This window comes from Ammospiza nelsoni, chromosome 13, assembly GCF_027579445.1.
Source record: "Ammospiza nelsoni isolate bAmmNel1 chromosome 13, bAmmNel1.pri, whole genome shotgun sequence".
NCBI lineage: Eukaryota > Metazoa > Chordata > Aves > Passeriformes > Passerellidae > Ammospiza > Ammospiza nelsoni.
Window position 1 is genome coordinate 1,747,684 of NC_080645.1, and position 23,060 is coordinate 1,770,743.

The 23,060-nt window shown below is 46.4% G+C and overlaps 1 protein-coding gene across 1 annotated transcript in view; it reads right to left on the minus strand.

Annotated features, from left to right (window-relative positions):
• Positions 1–22,510, minus strand: part of CDH11 (cadherin 11) — an 83,007-nt gene extending 60,497 nt beyond the window's left edge. Inside the window, exon 1 of the mRNA XM_059481194.1 lies at positions 22,274–22,510. The gene's annotated coding sequence lies outside the window, so the exon portion shown is untranslated. The remainder of the gene's footprint in view (positions 1–22,273) is intronic.
• Between the last annotated feature and the right edge of the window lie 550 nt (positions 22,511–23,060).

Below are 23,060 nucleotides of genomic sequence, written 5' to 3' on the forward strand. Positions count from 1 at the left end.
AAATGGTGCTTTGCCCTGAGGATTGTCGTGCATGGTGCATGAATGACCCATTGTTCACCAGCAATTAGCAGCGTTTTCAAGCTATGAAGTGCTTAATTTTGCTAATTTAATAATGATGGAGCTAGTGAGATACAGCTCCTGAAGGTTCTGAACTGAAGGACACTGCTGGTCACTGTAACATCCACAGGTTTTTAGGTTAGCACACAGCTTTTATGTAAGAAAAGTTTTTATCCATTTTAGATTACTTAGATTGGAAATTCTTCCTGCCTTGACAGAAGGACCTATCTCCCTAAAGCCTCTAGATTTCTAAAACCATGCGCAAACCTATTCCAAGAGATGGGCACAGCCACCTGGGATGGTGCAAAGAGATGAATGGCCTGGATAAAGGCCATAAAACAAGTCACTAAAGGAATCCACAGTGGTAGGAAAAGAACCCACATTTTTTACTCAGATGTCTCTAGATTAGCAAATGTGACATTAACCATATAGTCTATCAATCTTTTTGTCAGATTTTACAAGACCTTAAATCCCTTGCACTGACACCTCTCTGTGTTGGTGATAACAGTGTTTCTTTAAAATTGTGACTCTAGAAATAATGTCTAAAAAATAGCAGAAACTTTAGAGATGTCTAAATTAGCAATGTCTCACTTTCTCTGGCTCCCTGAAAATTTGGGTTCAGCCTACATCAGAGCTGCTTCAGCCCCTCCTGACAGTGTAAGACAAAAACCTGAGAAGTTTTTCATCTGGCAAAACTCAAGTCCTTTCTGCCATATGAGTTTTATCCATGAGCCGATAAAAGCATTTCTTTGCCAGCACATGCTGTGCTTAAAATAAGGAGTGTTGTTGATACAGCTATCCTGGCAGAACTCTATCAGCAAACACTTTCTGCTGCAGAACAGGACCCAAAACATGTCTTCTTCACGAGAATATTTTTTTCTTTTTAAAATTTGAACCACAAAAAACCTCCACACTTGGAGCAGACGGTGTGGTGAGAGTACATTTCTTTAGGAGATAACGTCTGCATTTGAAGAAGATTCTGTTTCCTGCCACTGTCCTGACCTAAAACTAATTACAAATAGTAATGTTAAAAACAGGAATCATCTCAGACCTCTGACCTGTGAAGTCCACCTCTATTCCACAGCTCCATGGGTCTGTGCTAGTGGGTTTTCTCTGTTCCCACCCCTCTGAACAGAGCTACTACTGCTGTTACACAAAGCAAAGGCTCTCCCACCAACTGCACGCACATTTCCATGCTCCGTGCGCCTTCCAAGATATCCACATATTCTCCTACAGAGAAACAAGAGGCAGACAAAGAAATAAATTTGGCAAGTAGTGTCAACTGAGTCCAACTGACACCATGTGGGCGTCAGCAGTTCCTCTGAAGTTCAATCTTATGTCTTACCCAAAGACAGATTTGCTGGTGCCTGAAAACTGTTACATGAGTCATTTACTAAGAATACTAAGGGATGGAATTAATTTTCTTCTGAATTAAAAATTCAAGGTTTTTTTCTTCCAGGAAATAAGTAGCTAAAATTACAGCAAGTCTGTCGCTTTATGATTTTTGCCTGTTTTAGCATCTGAGAAACGATCGCTCCAAGGTAGTAAATGTCCTTTCTTTTCTGCATAAAGGATGCAACTATTGGATTTATGAGTGAAATAGATACCTGACAACATTATCCTAAAAGAACCTGGAGAAAATAATAACAGTTCAAGAATAAGAAAAATAAATATTGCAATTCTATACCGTAGTATAGTAGTATACCAAAGCTGTATCTCACTATCTGAGGAAAATACTTGAAAGAAATGACTACCCTGTATTAATTTAATGTTCTTTCTTTTGAAAACCTTAATGGTTCCTTGAGATATTATTGCAGAGTTTTATCTGAATTTTGTCTCATTCTGTGGTACTCTCACACCTCCTCAAGGAACATTTTACTACAGGAATAAAATTGTTCCATTTCCTCTATTTAAAATGAAGAAACAAGTAATCAGAACTGAAATAGTCATATTGAAGTAGTCAGAAAAGAACAAATGAAATACAGGGAACATCTTGTGAACTGATACACTTGGAGGAATTTTTACAAAATTTATTCTTAAAACTGTAAGGACAAAACTATAGATTTCACTAGAGGTCCATTAATCCAATATACACGCCTTGGTTTTCCCAGGTTCTGTGGGAATTTAACAAACACGCAACATTTAATTTGAAAGAGCACAACGGATGTTTTATACAGAAAAACCACTGCAAATAGAATTTGGCTTCTCTGATCCAAAAGATGGCAAATAAATCTGAACAGGATGAGTATAAAAAATGAATTCCACTCTGTATTTTCATTTATCAGAATCTTTTAAGACAAGTTTTGGTGTTCCTTCACTCAAAGGTCCCATTCCAGTGGTGTTTCCTCCAAGCGACTTCACAAGGAGCAACTGACTCAGGATGTTGTTTGGGGTGGGGCTCAGCACAACCTGGTTTGGAGGGGTCAGTGCAGGTTCAGGCACTGAAATCTTGTGCAGCTGAGCTGGGGGGGCTGTGACAGCTTCATTTTGGTCATTCCTCAGGAGAAACTCCTCTGAGGAGCATTGGGCTGGAGCCACCTGTGGGCTGTGGCAGCAGAAATCCAACACTCCTCACACTGCCTTAGGCAATCCCCGGCCTCTTCAAAAGCTGCTGACACTGTTTGGTTCTGAGCATTTAAACTGGCTGGTTCAGTGTTTTGCAACATTTACTACTCTCAAAATGTTAAATTATGTAATCATGCTTGAAATAATTACAATTACAGGAGGGAGGGAGAGAGCGTGAGAAAGAAAGGAAAGAAGGAAGGAAAAGGAAAGAAAGAAGAAAAGGGAAGGGAAGGGAAGGGAAGGGAAGGGAAGGGAAGGGAAGGGAAGGGAAGGGAAGGGAAGGGAAGGGAAGGGAAGGGAAGGGAAGGGAAGGGAAGGGAAGGGAAGGGAAGGGAAGGGAAGGGAAGGGAAGGGAAGGGAAGGGAAGGGAAGGGAAGGGAAGGGAAGGGAAGGGAAGGGAAGGGAAGGGAAGGGAAGGGAAGGGAAGGAGGAAGGAAACCTAAACACAAAAGGAGGATCCCTGTGGATGCCTGTATTAAGTGTCCTGGAAACCCTGAACTGAAGTTGGGAATCCACTGTATGTGGCACTGTGAACCCTCAGACCTGAGGCAGGAAGAATCTCACGGAGCTGAAGGAAATCAAGAATGTGAAAAGGGAATCCATGGTGCGAGGATATTGAAAAATGGGCAGCAAAGACATAGGATAAAAGATCCAGGCACTGAAAAGGTGAAAGATGAAGCAACATTGGGGTGAAAATTTTTGAATAAGAATGAATTTTATATCTGTCTTTCATCTGAGAAAGGGTATATAGAGCAAAGAGGATCCATGTTCCTCTTGCCTCTGGCACTGCTCAGTGTATTTTACATTTCAGCTCTCATCATGGAGCCCATAAGGAGCTTCCTGCAGGGTCAAACTTTGCATGAAACAAAGGCTTTAGGTCCAACACCTCCATGATCTCTGTGTTTACCCGCATTTAACCCTACTAACCATCCTCAAAAGTTCTGATGCCTTCCACACAAATATGTGCTGGGATTCCTTTGATATCCAAGAATATACAAAGTTGCTTATCATCCCCCAGCCCAATGCTGCAACCTGCCCAAAATTCACTGAAAGTATTTCAGAAAAGAGAAAGAAGGAACTGGTATTGGTAATACCCCTGCATGAATCATATATGAAGTGAAGGGTCCTTTTCCCCTCAAATCACCAGAAATTCTTGGGAAATTTCTGGAAGGAGCAGTGATGCACACGCTGTGCTCAGTGCCACAGAACTGAGCCAGAGATAATTACCCTGTGAGCACGGAGTCAGAGCGGTGTGAAAAAGGTGCCAGAAATCCCAGAGCTGTCATTAACAGCTGCTGGCTGCTTGTCCTCTGCGAGGGGAGCACAGCCCTGCGCTGCTGATGGGCAGATGAGAACACACCTGAACAAGGCAGGATATTTATAAAATCTAATCAGGCAGGGGAAAAAAATACAGCCATTGCCTCACAAAGACTTGTAGCACTTATTTCAGGTACAAGACATCTCATTTTTCCTCTCGAGCTGGCAGTGTCATATTGCTGATCTTTCCCTGATTTAAATCTAAGTTTTCAAAAACCTATTAAATAGGTTTTAATAGGTCTAAGCCCACTGTTTTTTCTTTTGTATAGTCCCTGGATTGAAACAGGATCAAGGAGAGAAAGAACCATTAGTGGAATATTTTGTCTATTTGCACCAGATCTATTTCCTTTGAAAGCTATCAACGCCAATATTTTTAAGAGTTTCCAAGTACCCTATAAATAATGGCACTTAAGGCAAAGGGGTTCTACTTTCCCTTCTACATTATCATGTAAATTATCAAAGAAATTGCCTCTATGCACTACTGAATAAAAAAGGAACTCCAGGAATTTCTAGACTTCGACTCAGGCAGACAGAGAAGGACACGGAAAAGGTGCAGCTCCTGAAACACCATCACAGTTAAGCAGCAGACAGGTTTGAGTATAGGAAGCTTCAGATGTGCACTAGAAGATGGAAAACCTGAAGTGCCATATGAATAGAGCTTGAGAAATCAATCACATATTCTGGAAGAGGAACATATTTGCAATGTAAAAGCCCTGGATGATACTATTAAAAAAAAATAAAATCCCATTCCATGTTCCAAAGGAAGAAGAGTACAACTTGGAAAACAACCCCATTGAGTGACCCAAGCCTGCCTAAGTCTTGTCCAAACCACAACATCTGAGTCAAAGGTGAGGCATCCCCTTGTTCTCCTGCCTGGGTGCCAAACTATGCCCCACAGTTGGTGTTTTAATTACCCTAATGTAGGCACTTCTCTGAATTGACTAGCTATAGCCTTTCACAAAAATAAAAGTGCTCCTGTTTAATTGTACATAACAGCATTCACAACAAATAGCTGCTATTCCAACTGATTCATGTACATTTTGTTTTAGTGGCTGCCCAAGTTCTGCAGCCATTTCAAGAGACAACTTGCTAAACTTGTAAAACATTTTAACTTTATCTGATTTGGCTTTCATCTCTCACACTGAGTTGTAAAACACATTTTTCTTATTCACTAAGAGTGCCACAGACAGAGATTTGGGCTGGAGCCTGATCTACATGACAGCTGCTGAAGCCACGGACAAGAAAAACTGTATCTGAAATTGCAGGGAGCAGGCTGGGAGCGATAGCACCTGCAGCAGCCAGGAGCTGCTGAGCTGGGTTAAGATATATTGCCCTGACTATTGCATTTCATTCTCATGGCAATAGCAGGCTGAGTGCACTGTTCAGATTTCAGCAGCTCTGATTCCCCCAGAAAGGACAGAGCCAGTTCAGAGGTGCTGCTGCACACTGAGATTACCCAAGCTGACCTGGCTGGTTTAATTCACTGTGTTAATACAAACACAGGGCTGCTCGTGGCTTCCCAGGTCTAATTCCCTCTCTTAATACAAACACAGGGCTGCTCCTGGTTCCCCCAGGTTTAATTCCCTCTCTTGATACAAATACAGGGCTGCTCCTGATTCCCCCAGCCTCCAGCTGCAGCTCCATGCAGCCATGCAGAGAGGGCATGTCCTTGGATGGGATGAGCTGCTGTTGCCCCTAATACATGCCCCTTCCCATATTTCAGCTTTTCCCTGGTTTTCCTTGGCCTTTTGTGAGCAGCAATTCTCAGCTGGACAGGCTGGCTCCCTGCTGGTGGCCAGCAGGAGCTCTGGGGACATTCTCATTTTTGGGTGTTTTTTCAGCTGGTGCTTAATTACCAGCAAGATGTGCTGATGCTCGAGCAGATTCCAGAGCCTGGTGTGGTCCAAGAGAGATTTCAATTTGACAAGAATATTCTGCAAGGCTCCCAGGATCAGCCTGGGGTGCCTGCAGCTGCCCACAATGGGTATGAGGGGGTGGGGGACACAATTAAAATAACCATACACATTCCCTCACCCCCACTTCTGAAGGTCCTCCAGGAGCACTCTAAGGAAGTGAATCCTGAGCACCCATGGCTTATCTCCGAGAATAGGCTGGGCTAAGAGACACCCAAGACTGACTTGCCCTTTGTCTCTCTCTGTAAACCTCGGGAGATCCTTTCAGATTTTTCAACAGCTTTTAATGGACGTGGAGAAATTGTAGGAAAATAAGTAAGCAAGTAAAAAGATGGAAAGTAGGCAAGAGAGGTTTTGCCACAGGAGCTGGAGAGAAGAGATGGCATTTTCAAAGATTGTGCAGCACATACAGCAACTTCTGTGAAAAGCTGGAGAAAAAAGTGACCAGTGTTAGGGCTTGAGAGTGTTACAGCTTGATCACCTCAATAGGACCTCTTAGTGGTGAACACAGTGCAAAATGAGCCTCCCCTCTCCTGGGATATTCTTTCTCTCAAAGGCGAAGTGCCTTTACATTTGTCCTTTGCACCTCTCTTAACCAACCGAGCAACCCTCTCTCCAGGCATTGTTCTTGACACTGTGGTAGTGTGAACTCAGAGTGCTCCCTTCCTTTTCCTGTCTGCAGTTGTTGCATCCACAGTGACAGAACTCTGTTTAAAAGCCTTTTGGCAGACTTTGGGTGCCAACAGCCTTGTCAAAGTTTCACTCCAGTTTCAAGCAGAGATTGAAAGATTCATGATTCAAATGTCAGATTTGTGTCTGCTCCTCTCCTTACATAACTTGCAAACACAAGTCACCATGCATGTACGACACCCACAGCCCCTTTTCTTAGCTAAAATAATACAATGCACTTTGGGAGTTTTAAACTCTTCACCTCAGATGAGGGATTTAAGGATGTGTTTAACAAAATGATCTGTATGAATGTTTCCTAAAAGAACTGAAACACCTGTCCATGTACTCTTACAAAGAGCATGGCTGTCAGCATCTAAAGATGTTCTGCATTTCTGTCAGGAGCTTTGCTTTGATCAAAGGTAGGTAAATCTTGTACTACCTGAATTTCTGTTCATGTTAGCACATAGAAGATATTGTTTATACTGTTGGATTGTGAGATAGCTGGATAAAATAGAAATAAATGTATATTCCTACATTTTAGTCTGACTATCCTCAGGCAGCAAAAGGGAGAATGAAACTGTTCCAAATCCAAAACTCACCAACTGAAGATCTAAATGAGAACTCTTATGCTCTGAGATGCTCCATGAAGGGCCTGGGTATCCAAACCAAAGGATGCATTGCATTCCTCATTTAGATAATATTTTTAGCTCCTACGTTTTTTTCTCTATGTACTAAAATATAATAATCTTCTATTAAAAAAATTAAATTGTGCTAAGAACTTCATTTTCATAAAGAAAATGTTGGCCTTGGCAGACAACAGTCTATGATAGAGGTTTTCATTTGCAGCACCTCAATAGCTTTTTAGTCTCTAACTTAGACCTGAAATTTTCATAGGAAGGAGTCTGTGTAGGAGTTGCCATGAAAAAAACATAAAGGCACCTTTCAATTCATCCTCTGAATATTCACCTTCACTCTACAGCAACAATGGCTTTATATCAGCTTTCTCCCTAAGTCAGAAAACACGGCCCAGTTTTCAAGGACTTGCCTCAGCCCTTCTCATCTTTCAGTATGATATTTTATCCACTTTTTAATTTTTATAGGGATACTTATCCCCACTAAATATTCCAAGGGACTCAAAGTCTTGTGTAATTGAATTACCAGGTTTATAGAAAATCATTTATAGGCAAAACTGCCAAGGTGGGTGTGGGGAAAGAAGGAACATTTCAGCAAGATGTGGCCCATTATGCAAATTTGTCACCACATGCCATACATAATGAATAAACCTTGTGCTCTTAACACTTTGATTATAGGCTATACAGACAATGCAAATTAAAATTCCTGCTGCTCCATAAACGAAATGAGAGGAAATTATGTAAATTCTAACACATTAGATTGATTTGGTTGAAACAAAACCTGATCCACTTGATGTTTTAGGGAAGAGCCACAATTGCAATGATTGAGCAAGTGCAGTGTTAATGAAGTGTGTTATTACTAATCAATTCCTCCTCCTCTGGTAGTGGCATGACCATGAGCTGTATCACCCACTGCCCACCAGCCCCTGAGCCCTGGGGCACACACTGGGGCTGCCAGAAACCCCTGCTGGCACCAGGAGTCACAGGAGCTCTGGGACTCACCCAGGAGGGTGAGTGTTCTCACACAGGATCATGGAGTGCTTTGGGGTGAAAGGATCCTAAAAATCCCCTCTGCCACAAGCAGGGACACCTTCCACAAGATCAGATTGCTCTGAACCCCATCCAACCTGGAAAACTGTTTGGCAATCCTGCCTGGCTGTCTTGGATGCTACTTCCCCTTGAGCAAAACAATCGCCTTTCTACGGCTGACTTCTCAGAAAATAAGGAATAGGATTTTCACCTGGTAACAAACTGACCATGTTTAGTTCATGGAAATTAAAATTAAGTCTTTCAGGCTTAAAAGTTCCCTGTCCAAATTAAAGAAACGGAAAAATGGGACCCAATGGTTTTAAAAGTTTCAAACGAAACATTCTTCCAATAACAGTTGCCTGTGTTTTGCTGTAGGAACTTGGAATGTCACTAGAATGGAGCTCAGTTGATTAAATTCTGTGATCTGCAGGGAACTGATATGCACAGAGCTGATAGAGCTGTTCTACAGTAAATCAATAGGTGAAGGTTGCACCTTTACACCAAGCCAGGAACATCTCTTCAAGCATCCTCTCACCATTTTACACAAAATTCTCTGTAGAGCTCCTCACCGGCGAGCTGCAGAATACTGCACTGCTATCTTAATTATTTACTGTGTTGAATAAAATAATTCAACAGTTTATTTTTCATACTTTGCATTTTGCAGCCCTTCCTCTAAAATATTTCCATCGCATTTTTAAAGAAAAAAAATTCATTTGCAAAAGGATTTGCATCATTAGAAATTTGTGGCTCTTATCGCACAGGTAAATACGAGCAGGTGGAATGAGCCACTGTTTTATTTTCTATTTTGAGAACTTTTATACCATTCTCAGAAACATTTGTCACTGCACGTAGTGACTGCATTTGTTTCCTCTCTCTGCTGATTTGTCTCCCACTAATTTATTTTGGCTCCTGCTGAGCTATGAGGAGGCACAGAGACATCTCGCTGCCTTCAGCAGCAGCTTCACACACAGGACTGGTGCAGGTTGCGAATCAAACGCATCCAAAAGCGCATCCAAAACCAGGGCAGCACAGGCAAGGAGAGAGCCTTGATGCAGAAATGACGTAGCACACAAACACACAACACACACACCGAGGCTGGCACTTACCAGAGGAAATTCTAGCATTTTATGTTTGCTCCATGAACAAAGAAACGACAGGGGTCAGGCCCCAGCTGCGAAAGAAAACGCGGCAGAGCGAGAAAAGAGAATGTTAAAATGAAAAGAGAAGGGAAAGATACAGAGGAGTTCATCTCTCCCAGAAATAAAGCGACATTTAGTTGTGCGGGCGGAGGATCCATTCTGGGGGCAGCACACGGTTCTCTGCTCGGCCGGGGTTCAGAAATGCCGATCCATTTCTGCCTCATCAATGGGGAGCGTTCTGGGGTTCAAGAAATGCCGCTCCACTTGTGTCTCATGGACTGGGAGCGTTCTGGTGTTCAGAAATGCCGGTCCATTTCTGCCTCATGGACTGGGAGCGTTCTGGGGTTCAGAAATGCCGGTCCATCCCGGCCCCATCAATGGGGAGCGTTCTGGTGATCAGAAATGCCGGTCCATTTCTGCCTCGTGAATTGGGAGCGTTCTGGGGTTCAGAAATGCCGGTCCATTTCTGCCTCGTGAATTGGGAGCGTTCTGGGGTTCAGAAATACCGGTCCATTTCTGCCTCATCAATCGGGGCGTTCTGGGGTTCAGAAATGCCGGCCCATCCCGGTCCCATCAATCGGGAGCGGCTCTAGGAGCCCCGGGCCAGCTCCGCTCCCTCACGGAGTTTATCCCGGCATTTATCCCGCTCTTGGCCGGCGTGCCGCGGGAGCCGCCCCCCCGCACGCGGCTGCCCGCGCTAATTACGATGTGCTAATTAGAATCTCAAAGCGTGACGCGGTCAGAGAGCCACTCAGAGCTCGGCACACAGAGACTCCAACCCAAACTGCGAAACATCGCCCAAAACTGAGGAACGGGGACAACAACTGCAGCCAAGGGGCTGGGCAGGGTGGGACTGAGCATTTCTGCGCGGGACAGATGCTTCCTTACATAAAACAGGCACAAAGAATCACAGCGGTAAATATCTCACCCCACAGGAATCATCTTAATTTCCAGCTCACAAAGGCATTAGAAAACTGAGTCTCTCCACATTAGCTTTTACTTGAATTCTTTGACTTCCCACTGCTTTGTTTATAGGAACAGGCTATCTTTGATGTCGGAACATTAGAAGGAGTGCAACAATAAATTTCCCATATTCTAATATCCAGCATCCCGAGCTTGTTCAAGGACCCCTTGATTCATGAAGGCAAATAATTCAATTACCTGGGCTTTGATCAAGGAGTCGCTGCAGTCCGTGTTTGATGTGGATGGAGGCTGTTTGCAGCTCCGCACGGATAACTGGCCCGCACGGGGTTTAACCCCTTTGGCGCCAGACTGCAGCAGTGCTCTGGCATTGCCAAGCGAGCCTCACAGCATCGTTTGGGAATGCTGCTCCAGAAGGAGCACAGGAGGCATGGCAGGTCCAGGAGGATCCCTGTGCCACACTGGATGGGATGCTCATCTTCTAAACAAGCTGAAATTATTCCCCAGTGAGTCAACCTGTGTTAAAAGCATTTTTGGGAGCTGCTCTTTGGATGGAATGGCGCTGAGACATAAAAACGCTGCTGAGAAGCAAAGGGGTTTGCCTTGGCTGTACAAGAGATTTCATCACGTCCATGCTTCCCAACAATTCCCCCCAAAAGAAATGGGAGTGGGCACAGACTCCTCTCGTCAGGTGAAAGAACACTCCTCAAACAGGAAAATCAAGTAGATCTAAGCCTTCCCTCTCCTCAAATACAGGCACCTGGATGAATTAATCTGTGCCATGACCAAGTCAAAGCCCTGGTGGTACTGCCTGCAGAAAAGCAGAAACTAGTCAATGCAGACACTGTGCTCTCAGCTGATTGCCATTCTGAATATGATTACTGAGATAACTCCTCCACATAAATGAGGAGTTAGGCTCCCCTTCATTCATTCTAAGATTCTTTTGGGACATGAGGAGGTTACTAAAAGGACATAATTAGAAGGCATAATTAATATATAGAAATCTCTCACTCAGTTTCCTACACAGCTCCAACAAAACAGCCATGGATACATCCCTAATTTTAGCAGCAGTTGCATGGATGATGGAAATGACCTCACCAGACTACTGAGATGTGACAAAAACAGTTCTGCAACAGGACTTTTCTGGTCTTTCACGGCAGAAAGGCATCTGTCCTTCACAGCACAGCTGGGGAAAGGATCCCTGTCATGCAGAGTGACATCTCAATTCACAGGGTACAGCCTGCAAAAAGCATAACGAGCATGCCTGCCTTTCCCTAGATAACAGGAAAATTATTTTGGGCCATGAGGATGTAGATGGAAATTCATGTATTTACTTTAGAATGCTTGACAAGTTCTTAAAAAGTTGGGATGTTTCTGATTTGTTGGAAGATAAAACTTGGGGCCTTCTGTAAAGCCCGGAGGGGAAATGTGTATAATGAATTAGTAAGAATGAGAAAAGGAGTCAATGTACACACAATTTTATGCATTTTCCATAAAGCCAAAGGAGCTGCACATAGAACTAACACGAGAAATGGGAAACCTTCCTTTTTTGAGCCAATACTCCTGGTAACACCAGTGAAAAGCGTTAAAGGAGGAGTTGCTGATCTCCAATTCAACACGCAATTAGCATTCATTAGCTCAGAGTAATAAAATGCCCAAGGCAATTATGGGTTAAATATAGTATGTTTTAAAGAACATGGAAACAGTTAAAACACAAGCTTTACTCTGGTTTATTTTGAATTATTTCATTTCTAGTAAAAATTGATGTGATTTCCAGATGGTAGATGCCTCTAGGCAAAAACATTCTCCTTCTCTCCTCCAGTAGGCAAAATGACTAAATACCAATGGCAAAGTCTTTTGTAGACATGATTAATTTAATTTACATTATTTTCTTTATAAAGTATCAATGATCTTCTGTAAATTTTGGGCAGAAAAAAGTAAATAGAAATTAAAAGTCCTGAGTTTTGGTAGCTCTCCTATAATGTACCTCTTCCAAGAAATGACTTGCTGGTTACTCATTTCTGAAGGGAAACACCTTAAAGGCTGAGCTGTTCCCCAGACTGTTTGTGGGGACAGTTACAAGCAGGATTTCACAGCTCTGTGATCAAAATACAGAATTGCTCCCAGTCCCTCAGTGATGGGCGGCACTGCACAGTCTGGTAGGAGCCCTCAGGATGCCTGGGAGACAGAAATGCACCTTCCCTGACTTGCAGCTCATCCCAAAAAAGCCAAGGTCAGGACCATGAGCAACGGCAAATCTTGGTAAATCTTGGTAGATCTGAGAGCTGGCACTTCCTCTGCAGAACTGGTTATTTCAGCCCAACTAATTTCAACTTGATTGGATAATTAAATATGTATTAGTGCAATTTCATCCATTTGATGGCGCATTGAGTGCAATCCTAACACATTCCAAAACCTGGCTGAGCTCTGGGATGCACAGCTCCATCTAAACTCTAACACAAACTCAGTGTAACCACCAAAACTCCCTGAAATGCCACATCAAAGGTGCTGCTCAGTAATCCCAGTGGCACTGAATAACCCATGGACTCCAGCAGCACTCCAGGTTCACCAGTCTAAGTTTAGCCAGGAGGTGCAGACATCAGATAAACAGCTTAAACTTGCCCACTCATAAAAATATTGTAAAAAGGCTGCTAACCACAATAACAAAGTTCTGAGCATGTATTAACCAAGGTGGATATTCCCAGTGCCTTCCAAAAGTACAAATCCACACTGAAGGGCACAATAAGGTGGAACTCAATGTCAAGTCCATGCCATGAGGAAAAAATCAGCAATTTTACTTTTGACTTTCGATTTTCCTCATGCGTTTTGACTGCTCCTTTAAAGCCCAAGCCAGCAGCCACTTGGTAATTTGTGATGCTCCAGAGTGACAGAACATCACTGCAGCCAGAGTGAATCCTTGTGCCACCTTTTCCAAGGAGTTCATCATGTCCTAGTTCCATGTGACAGCTGCATATTGCACTTCTGAGTGAGGCAGCAGGGCTGGTTCCCACTCCTCTCTCAGGAGAGGGCTCAGGTATTTCTCAGATCACACTCTTGCCTCATTTCAATGTGGGGTTTTCTTTGTCATGAAGTAAATAATTATTGAAGTCATTAAATGCACCAAGACTTAATTTGAGCTGCTCCCAGCACTTTGATATCTACTGACACAAATACACAGACAAATGAGCTTTTGCTGTTGGATACAAAAAAGTGAAATAATGTCAGCAGAAGGTCACTGGACATCACTCCAAGCTCGTAGTGAGGAGTGTGATTGCCCTGCAGGCTGGATGTGGAAACCTTGCTCAATTCAGGGAGTAGGAAGAGCCAGAGGAGAAGGCAAATGTTGGATAAGCCTGACCCAAGGAAGCTGCGAAGAATGTCTCCACTTTTGAACACAAATGGAGCTGGCTGAGTCAAGGAGAAATATGAAAATTAAAAAAGAAAGGTCAGAAGAGGCTGCTGTACCTGCTAAAGGTGAGGTTACAGCAGGGCAAAGTTTGCATTGCAAAGTGGGAAAGTCTGGGGGTGAAGTGTTCACTGAATATTAGATTTGGAGCTGCACAGGGAGAGCAGAACCTGACAAACTGAGGGGCAAGGAATCTCACGCACACCCCAGCGAGGTGAGTGACCTCCAGCTGAAGGTGCAGGAACCTGAGAGAGCCCAAGCCAAGGCCGGGAGCACAGGCAGGACTCTGAGGGCACGGAGACACCAGCCCAGCTGCTGAGTGTGGTTCCCTGTGAGCCAGGGTGTGCAGTGCCCCGTCAGCTGGGAATGCTCCAGATCAGCTTTCCTTGTCCCAGCAGTGGACTGGGACCTGCAGCACCGGGCTGGGGAGCGCCGAGCAAGGGAGCAGCTGAAACCAGTGTCACACACGGGGCTGTAGCCAAAGCACCACAGAAACCAGAGATCTCCAAGAGGATTTGTAACTCAGTACTTGAAACATGAACATAATGAATTTATGAGTATAATTTTTTCATATAAATATTACAAAATTCCTAATTTTAAGGACAGAAAAAGCAATTATGACCTACAGGCTGTCTGACCTACAGCCACTTGTATTGCTACCTAATCAGCCCTTTTGTATGTAAATGACAAATTGTTTGCATGCAAATGCCACTGCCTCCTCTGTTTTCTTCTTGCTTTAGAAAGAGAAATGCTATGGAAATTGCCACCGTGCTAAAAAGAATTGAAATGCATACTAATCAGCCATATTCTCCCAGCTATACCAGCTATAATTGGAACAGTAACAAATAAAAAGGCAACAATCAGCACTGGACAAAATTTTCTATTTGAATCAGAGCCCCAAGTAAAATTATTCAGCTGCTTTTCAAAATTTTGGAACCTCTTCCGTCTGGAGAAATTGGGTTTGAAACTGTGAATGAACAGTGACTTTTCACTAATGTGAAATATTGAAGATCTCTGGAATTTCAATTGCAAGAAAAATATCCTGAAAGGGAATAGGAAGGAGCCATTATCATAAAAAAAGTCTGTTCTCTGTGTGCGCTGGGTAAATGTTGGAGTGATTCTCAGTTCCACCAAGCTGCTGATCCGTGTGGCTCATGCAATATGGAATGGGAGGGTTTGATCAGTGCTCTGGATGTGCTGAATTAACCTGGCACCATTCAGCTGCTCCAGTATTGCTCCTTCCTGGAAAACAGCTCACAGCCATTCCTGCCTGAACAGGAAGTGCCCTGAAAGCAAGAAATGCACTAAACCCTTGTCTTGAATGATCTACCATGAGCTGAGTGATGCTGGGGAATCCTTAACTGCACCAGTGTGTGGTCAGGTCTCTGAAGGGAGCACTGCTCTGAGGAGGGTGAGATTGAATCCAACACTTCAACTGTTTTCTATTCTAATGAGACATTTCTTAATTTCTAAATGCCATTCAAAGTCCTGTATTTGCCTCAGGACACTCTTTATCAAATTAAACTGTGTCAAAAAATTAGGGATATACTTTTTGAATGGCATTTTCCTTTAGCAATATGAAGGTTGCAATTTTTACCTGTTGCTTCCATCAAAGTTTTCCAGTCACCTCTATAAATGGTTCAAATACCAGCCAACTTTGCCCACAGTCTATTTCTTTGGTTTGCCTACCAAACCAAACAAACCACCAAAAACAAAACCCAAAAACCTTAGTTGATAAAAGATGAAAGGAGTAACAGAGTTATTCATTCAACAGCCAAGATCAGTGAGATAATTACTTTAAATCAAGAAGGGGCAGACCATTTAAATTTATTAGTTAATGCTGACACATGCATGTATTAATAAAACAGTTAGCATTAATGGAAATAGGGTTTAGTCTCCTGATTCCAATAGAGCCATCATTTCTGCTTTCCACTGAACTAATGACTTAGCCTTGGCAGAATGATATGTATGCATGTATTTAACTATTTAACTTAACCACTGAGACCAATTAATGTGTTTCTGAAGTTTGATTTTATTTAAAAGTATATATCAGCAACCTCACTGGGATCAAAATTATGTTGAACCAGAGTTTATATGGCAGCAGTTTAACCTTAAGCGTGACTCTCTCCCTTGGAATATCCCTTGTAAAAGGAGTAGCACTAAAATGTGGGGCAGAAGGAGGAGCCCTTCAATGGGATTTGGCTTCCAGGCTAGCACAGACTGTGGTTAGGGGCTCACGGGGGAGGAAGCAGGCTGTGAGAGGGCACAGCTCTGATTTACTGCTCCCCTGGATCCAGGGACAAGCCTGAGCCAGCCAGGCTGAGCCGAGCTGAGCTTGCTCACAGGGCACCAAAACCTGCACCAGTGCACCATACAAAGGCAGGGGAGTTAAACACTCAGTGCTCTGCAGCTCACAAACACAAAAACTCTGCTTTCAAGGGGTTTGGAATAAAATTCCTCCTACTCATCCCTTCAGTGTTTCCCAGCATGGGCTGGTGTCCTCACAGCATCACCCAGGGCTCACGGCAACAGTGTCAGGCTGCACCAACACCACTGAATCAAACCCTAATTGCAATTACTGTCTGAGACAGGTATTTCCTACAGCTGACATTCACATATCAAAGTCCTGTCCATTCTGTCTGCATTATCATGCTCCATGATCCACAATTTCTGTTAGTGTATCTATAATGTGGCTACAGTCTACCTGTTGATGAACAATTAAACATCATTATAATAATTAATTGTATTTGGAAACCTCTTGCTGCGCTGTTCACCAATCACTCTGGAAAACTGGCTCCTTTTTTACATTCGGTTACTTGGTCCTTTTCTTTTAATCCATTTACATTGATTTCTACTACTCCAGCTCTGCCTGCCATTGCATTCCAATTAAGAATTCTGATGAACTCTTGCTGATTCAGAAGGGAGAGGGCTCTCACTCATTGCCAAACCTTGGAGGGAAAAAAGCAACCAACCACACACACAAAACCTCCTTAGAATTCGCTTAAGCCAGCACTTTAAAACCGAGGAGCCAAATTATGGCTGGTGGAGCCAGCAGAGCTGGGCGGGACGGGGACGCCTGGGAGGCACCGAGCCGGGAGGAACGGAGCCCCGGTGCCTCTGGCAGGCACAGGAGCCCGAATGTCACCGTGCCCCGACTGTCACCGTGCCCCGAATGCCACCGTGCCCCAAGTGTCACTGTGCCCCAAATGCCACCATGGCCCGAGTGTCACCGTGCCCAGTGTCACCATGCCCCAATTGTCACGGTGCCCCGAGTGTCACGGTGCCCTGAGTGTCACCGTACCTCGAGTGCCACCGTGCCCTGAATGAAACTGTGCCCCGAGTGTCACCATGCCCCAATTGTCACCGTGCCCCGAGTGTCACCGTGCCCAGAGTGTCACCGTGCCCCGAGTGTCACCATGCCCTGAGTGTCACCGTGCCCCAGTGTCACCATGCCCTGAGTGTCACCGTGCCCTGAGTGTCACCATGCCCCGAATGCCACCGTGCCCTGAGTGTCACCGTGCCCAGAGTGTCACCGCGCCCGGGCACTGCTCAGCGGCACGGCCGAGCTCCACATGCCCGTCTGAATTCCTGCTGGCCAGGGAGGCACCGCTGCTGTCCCTGTCCCTGCTGCTGTCCCTGTCCCTGCTCCTGTCCCCGTCCCTGCCATGCAGGATGTTCCCGGAGGCCTTGAGCAGCGCTGGCAGCTGAAGTTTCCGTGCCAGCCTGAGCCCAGGGAGCAGCTGAAGGGCTGTTCCTGGCCCTGCAGCACAGAGGATGGGCACTGACAGGACTCCTGACAGGAAATGTGCCCTCCTGTGCAGGAGCCACTGACGCTCTCACCAAGGGTTGTTTCTTCAAGATAATTCTTAATTAACAGTCTCTCTCAGGCCTCTGACAGAAAGCTGTACAGCTGTCATGACACTGCCTGGCTTTGGTGTAGGCAAGAACCTGGATTAGGTGCATTAATGAACTTCTCTGGCTGCACCTAGTGGATGTTCTGCAATTTTGTAGAGTTCTGTACTGTTATTTGTGGTACATCCTTCTTCCATAAAGCAATGTGGTTGGTCTGAGTCAAATCAAAGGTCCAGTTTGTAGGAACACCCCAAAGGGGATGTTTAGAAGAACATCAGAAGAAGGCAGCCAGAATAAGCCTCTTTCCATGCCTGCAACCATTCCAAATCTATATGATCATATATGTCCCTGCTGGTTAGCATCCAGAATGGATGGGTTTTGGAGCAGCCTGGGACAGTGGAAGGTGTCCCTGCCTATGGCAGGGGGTAGAAGGAAATGAGCTTTAATGTCCCTTCCAACCCAAACCATTCTGTGATTCTGTGGGTAGTAACATCTTTTGTATTCCAGGGTGCTGCAGGATATACGGAAGTGATTTGGACCAATTTGCTTTTCTCAGTCCTTCAGCTGTAAGCTCCACTGACCTGGATGTGAACTGATAAAACTAGTCTAATTTGGTTTAATATGTCTTTTTTTTATAATTTTTTTTCCCTCCTATCAAGGATTTCTTTATAAGATCTCTCAAACCCGATACCATCTCTGAAAGAAATACATCTTGTTTTGCTGTATCATTGTTTTCCAACTTTGAACTCTTGGCATAGTACGAACCGACTCTGCCTTTGAAAAGGGACGAGAGATCGAGCAGAAACCCTCCCGAGAGGGGCCCGCGCTCTTACTCCACGCCCAGCCTCCAGCTGTGGAGTCAGCCTGTCTGCAGACGGGCCGCACCTCCAGCAGCCCAAAACGCCTCCGCCAGAGCCGGGACGGGGCCGCGCAGGACGGGGCTGAGGCGGTCAGCGGCTGGAGAGCTGCGAAACCCCGGGAGCGCGGGCGGGACCCCGCGGGGCGCTCCTGGTGCGGGAACAGCCGGGAACAGAACCGAGGACGGCTCCGGGCACACGCGGAGGGTCCATCCCGGTGCGGGAACAGCGCCGGGAAAAGAACCGAGCACACGCGGAGGGTCCGGCCCCGCATCCCGCGGGATATTCCCGGAGCGGGAACAGAACCGGAACAGCACCGGGCACACGCAGAGGGTCTATCCCGGTGCGGGAACAGTACCGGGAACACACGGAGGGTCCATCCCGGTGCGGGAATAGAACCAGAACAGAACCGGGAACAGAAACGGAACAGAACCGGGAACACACGGAGGGTCTATCGCGGTGCGGGAACAGAACCGGGCACAAGGAGGGTCCATCCCGGTTGGGGAACAGAACTGGGCACAGCACCGGGAACAGAACGGGGCACACGCGGAGGGTCCATCCCGGCGCGGGCACAGCACCGGGCACAGCGCCGGGCACCCGGAGGATCCATCCCGGTGCGGGCACAGCACCGGGCACACCCGGAGGGTCCATCGCGGCGCGGGCACAGCACCGGGCACACCCGGAGGGTCCATCGCGGCGCGGGCACAGCACCGGGCACAGCGCCGGGCACACGGAGGGTCCATCGCGGCGCGGGCACAGCACCGGGCACACCCGGAGGGTCCATCGCGGCGCGGGCACAGCACCGGGCACAGCGCCGGCTCCATGGCGGCGCGGAGCGGCTCGGGAGGCGCAGCAGCGCCCCCTGGCGCCCGCCCGCCGCAGCGCGCCCTCCCCGCGCGGGGATCGCTCCCGCCCGCCGCGCGGTGCGAGCCCTCAGCGCCAAAACCCCACACACAGCGGCCGCTACGTTTGCTCCTCATATGCTATAAAAGGGGTTTACTCCATGTCCAGCATGAATCAAAGCAGAGGGGTACAGCGCTCCTCGACCGGTAAGAGATAACGCATCTGATGTACGGAGATACAGACGGCATAAAATGACCGTAAAGTCCTCTTAGTTCACCCAGACAAAGCCCCCGACCCAATCTCCATTTAAATCAATGGCCACCATGTCATTTCTGTCCCCAAGCCTTGGATTGGCCTCTACAAAGAAACAATGAAAGCTGAAGTGCTATTAAAAACAATAAAATGGTTATGGCATAGGAAACTGTACAGAGATTTTAGCTTAAAATGCTGGTAGAAAAACTCAGACGCACACACAAAGTCCAGGAAGTATGTTCCTAAACTGTTTCAAATTAATTGATTCCAGATGAGACCTCCGCTTCTCACACACTGAAGATATTTTGCTAAAGATCCAGCTCACAAAATGGCTTCAAAATTCAGTTAGGGCGTCCACCAAAAAGAAGATATGCCAATTTTAGGTGTGAGATTATTTGAAATTTCTATGATGTCCGAGCTACAAATAGCTTCTATTGTGGAATTCTCATCACTCAAAGATTTGTTTGTCAAGTTATGCTGTTATGCCAGAGCAGTTGCAGAAAATAAGAATGCTAGTCTCAGTCTACTGTAACTCTGAACTTCACATATGTTTCTTACACTAAATTAAATATGTCAGATGTTGTCAGAATAGCATATTAATTGAAGCTGAAATCACATTATACACTTTAAATCATTTTATCAGATAAATCACAGAAATCACTCCAATCTTCACAGTTTCCCCATATTTTTATGCAGAAGAAAAATTAATTTAGCTGCCCTATCTCTCAATCAACCATTTCTATACATATTTTCCTCTGAAACTACTGCTGATAAATTGCAGTGACTTATCCCCTGGCATGCCCTATTGTAGCAGCATTTCTGCTAATGAAGTAATCCAGTTCCTACTGATTTCTTTGGACAGGCAACACAATTGTAGTAAAGTTAAAGCTGATGTGGAGAAACCTACAAATAGCATTGTCTGTCCATGCTCATTCTCTGATGTGCAAAGCTGAGGTGAAAAAAAAAAATCCTATTTCAGGGCCTAAGAACAAGAGCGTGCCAAAGAAAGATGTCCTTTAGGTAAAATTTTCCTAAAGGATTTCCAATTCTTTTACTGAATACCTTGTTCTTAGTCCTGAAACTTTATTTTGTTCTTCTGCAAGAGGCAGGAGAACTGCTTTTGAACTGCAGCCAGGAACTTGTGTTTTCTAGAGCACAGACTTTTCTAGACTCAGAAACGTGCTCCAAGAACGCCTGGTGTGTTGAGCACGAAGCTCAGACCTGCTGCTCCCCATTTCCCCTGCTCTCCCTGCCACAGGAGCCGTGCAGGGAGATCACAAACATCTGCAGATCCCCTGCTATGGGCTCACACATCCCTGCCGGTACAGCCAGCCCAAGGACCGAGCACGAGCATCGATTTGTGTTCCAAACCTCCCGGACAGACCGGGCTGAGGCTCAAGTCACGTTAATTATTGCAGGACTTCTGCACTGAAAGGCAATTTATTAATTGGGATTCCTTAGCCAGCGTGGAAAAGGAGAACAAAGTATTTACCTGGAGAATCACAGAGACTTTGGAAGCAGCGAGGCAGACGGCAGAGCAAGGGGGGAAGGAGACGGACATGCAGCAGCGCCTGAATGCGTGCTTCCCTGCCCCTGAGCCCGCACTGCCGCTCTCGTTCAACAGTTCCATTAGTAAATAATTCAAAACATTGAATTTCTTAATAGAGAGGCACGGAGTCTGTGAAAACCTTATCGTGTCACCGTCACAAATCAACAGGAAGAAAGTCTTTCCTAGAGACTTGCTAGTAATTGGAACGTGAAAAAGAAGTGAGCATTCTCCTCATAAAGGGCCAATTTCTGAATTAGTGACCTCATTTGCTAAAGAGGTTCCTTTGTCACAGATATCTGGGTAGGTAAATACTGTGTTACACAGCCACTCTGTCCTTTGTAGCAGCGGTACAAAGAAGCTCTCCCAGCATATACTGGTTCTCTCCTCACCAAATGAATATTTAAAAAGTAGACAATAAAGGGGGACTTCTATAGGAGGTGAAGGCACTTGTATCATGATGTCAGACTGCTATATGTGCTCCCGAAGGGCTGCACAGGAAGCACTTTTATTCTGAACTTAATGGTATTTATGGGGACCCGCAGCCTGATCTATTTTACCTTCCTTGGGGATGTGCTTATGCATGCATCACCCAGGAGTCTAATGCTTTTTGGACTAGCCTGTGTTAGAGACAGATACCATTTTGGTACCTTGTGAATAGTAATGCATTTGAAAGCCAGCAAAATAATTAAATAAATAAATAAAGGGACTGGGGGGGTGGGGGGGAGGAGAGAAAGGGGATAAATCAAAGTCTTTGCCTTTTTCATTCTGGCTAGAATATCCTTCATTTTATGCACTCCTAATTCCTGCATATCCATTTCGTGCCTGGGAGCTACGGCGCAAGTAAAAAATTTTCAGTTCGGAGCTTTCGGCATCTACTTCCCCGGAGGAACATTTTAAAACATCCAAACGCTCGCCATCCCCCTCCCCGCCCCCGAGCAAGAACTGAAGGCAGGAAAAAAAAAAAAAGAAAAGAAAAGAAAAGAAAAGAAATAAAGCAGCGTCTGCCAGAGCGTTTTCCTTCTCCCTCCGGAGAGCCGAGCGCGCCCCGGGGCCCCGCGGCCGCCGCAGCGCCCGCACCGCGCCCGGCCCCGCTCGCCTCGAACCTGCCCGGCGCCGCCAACTTCGGGGGGCCCGGAGCATCCCCCGTTCCGTTCCGTTCCTTCCCGCGCTGCCCACACGCTCAGCCCCGCCGCTTCCCTGCCCTCCCCGGCGCCGTGCCCTCCCCGGCGGGGCTGCCCCGCTCCCGCTGTGCCCCCGGCGCTCCCCGCTCACCTGCGGGGCTGGCCGCGTCCCTCGGCCGCCTGCGGAGCGGGGACACCCGGCAAGTCCCATTCACAAGTGGCCGCGGAGCGGGCTCGGCAGCATCTTCAGCCTATTACACTCCAGCGGCAGCGGCTGCTGAATGAGGCTCCGAGCTAGCGGCAGGAATTAGAAAGAGGGAGGGAGGGGAAAGGGGAGAGGGAGGGAGAGGGAGCAAGGGGAGTGAAGCAAGATTAGAGGAAGGGAAAAGCTGGAGACTGTTGCTTCGTCTCGATTTTCCTGTCCCTTCCCCCAGCCCCGGGGGAGCGCAGCCCCCGGCCCTGCCCTCCCTCAGGCCCCGCTCCGCTGCTGCCCCGGGGCCTGGCGGGGGCTGCAGGCCCGAGCAGCGGGGCAGGGGCCCAGGGCAGCCCGTCCCTGCCCCCGGGGCTGTGCCCTCCCCACGGGTCGCTCCGCACCCTCTCGGTCACGCAGGCACCCACGGGCAGGGCTGCGGGGCCCGGGGACCCCCGCCTATGCCGCGGCTGCTGCCCGGGCCCGCTGTCGCCTCGCTGTCCCCTCGCTGTCGCCTCTCTGCAGGGCGAGCTTGCCCAGGGCACCCCCCGAGAGCTCCGTGCGTGGGGACACCGACACGGGGCTCGGCTGGGCAGCGACAGCGCCAGCATTTTATACTCAATCCAGTCATGTTCCCTGTCAGGAGAAGACATTTGTCCAGGAATAAAAAAAGAGGAAAAAAAAAAGACAAAAAAAAAAAAAAAAAAAAGTTCCTCAAGCATTTCTGCATGTGGAAAAATCTTGGTCT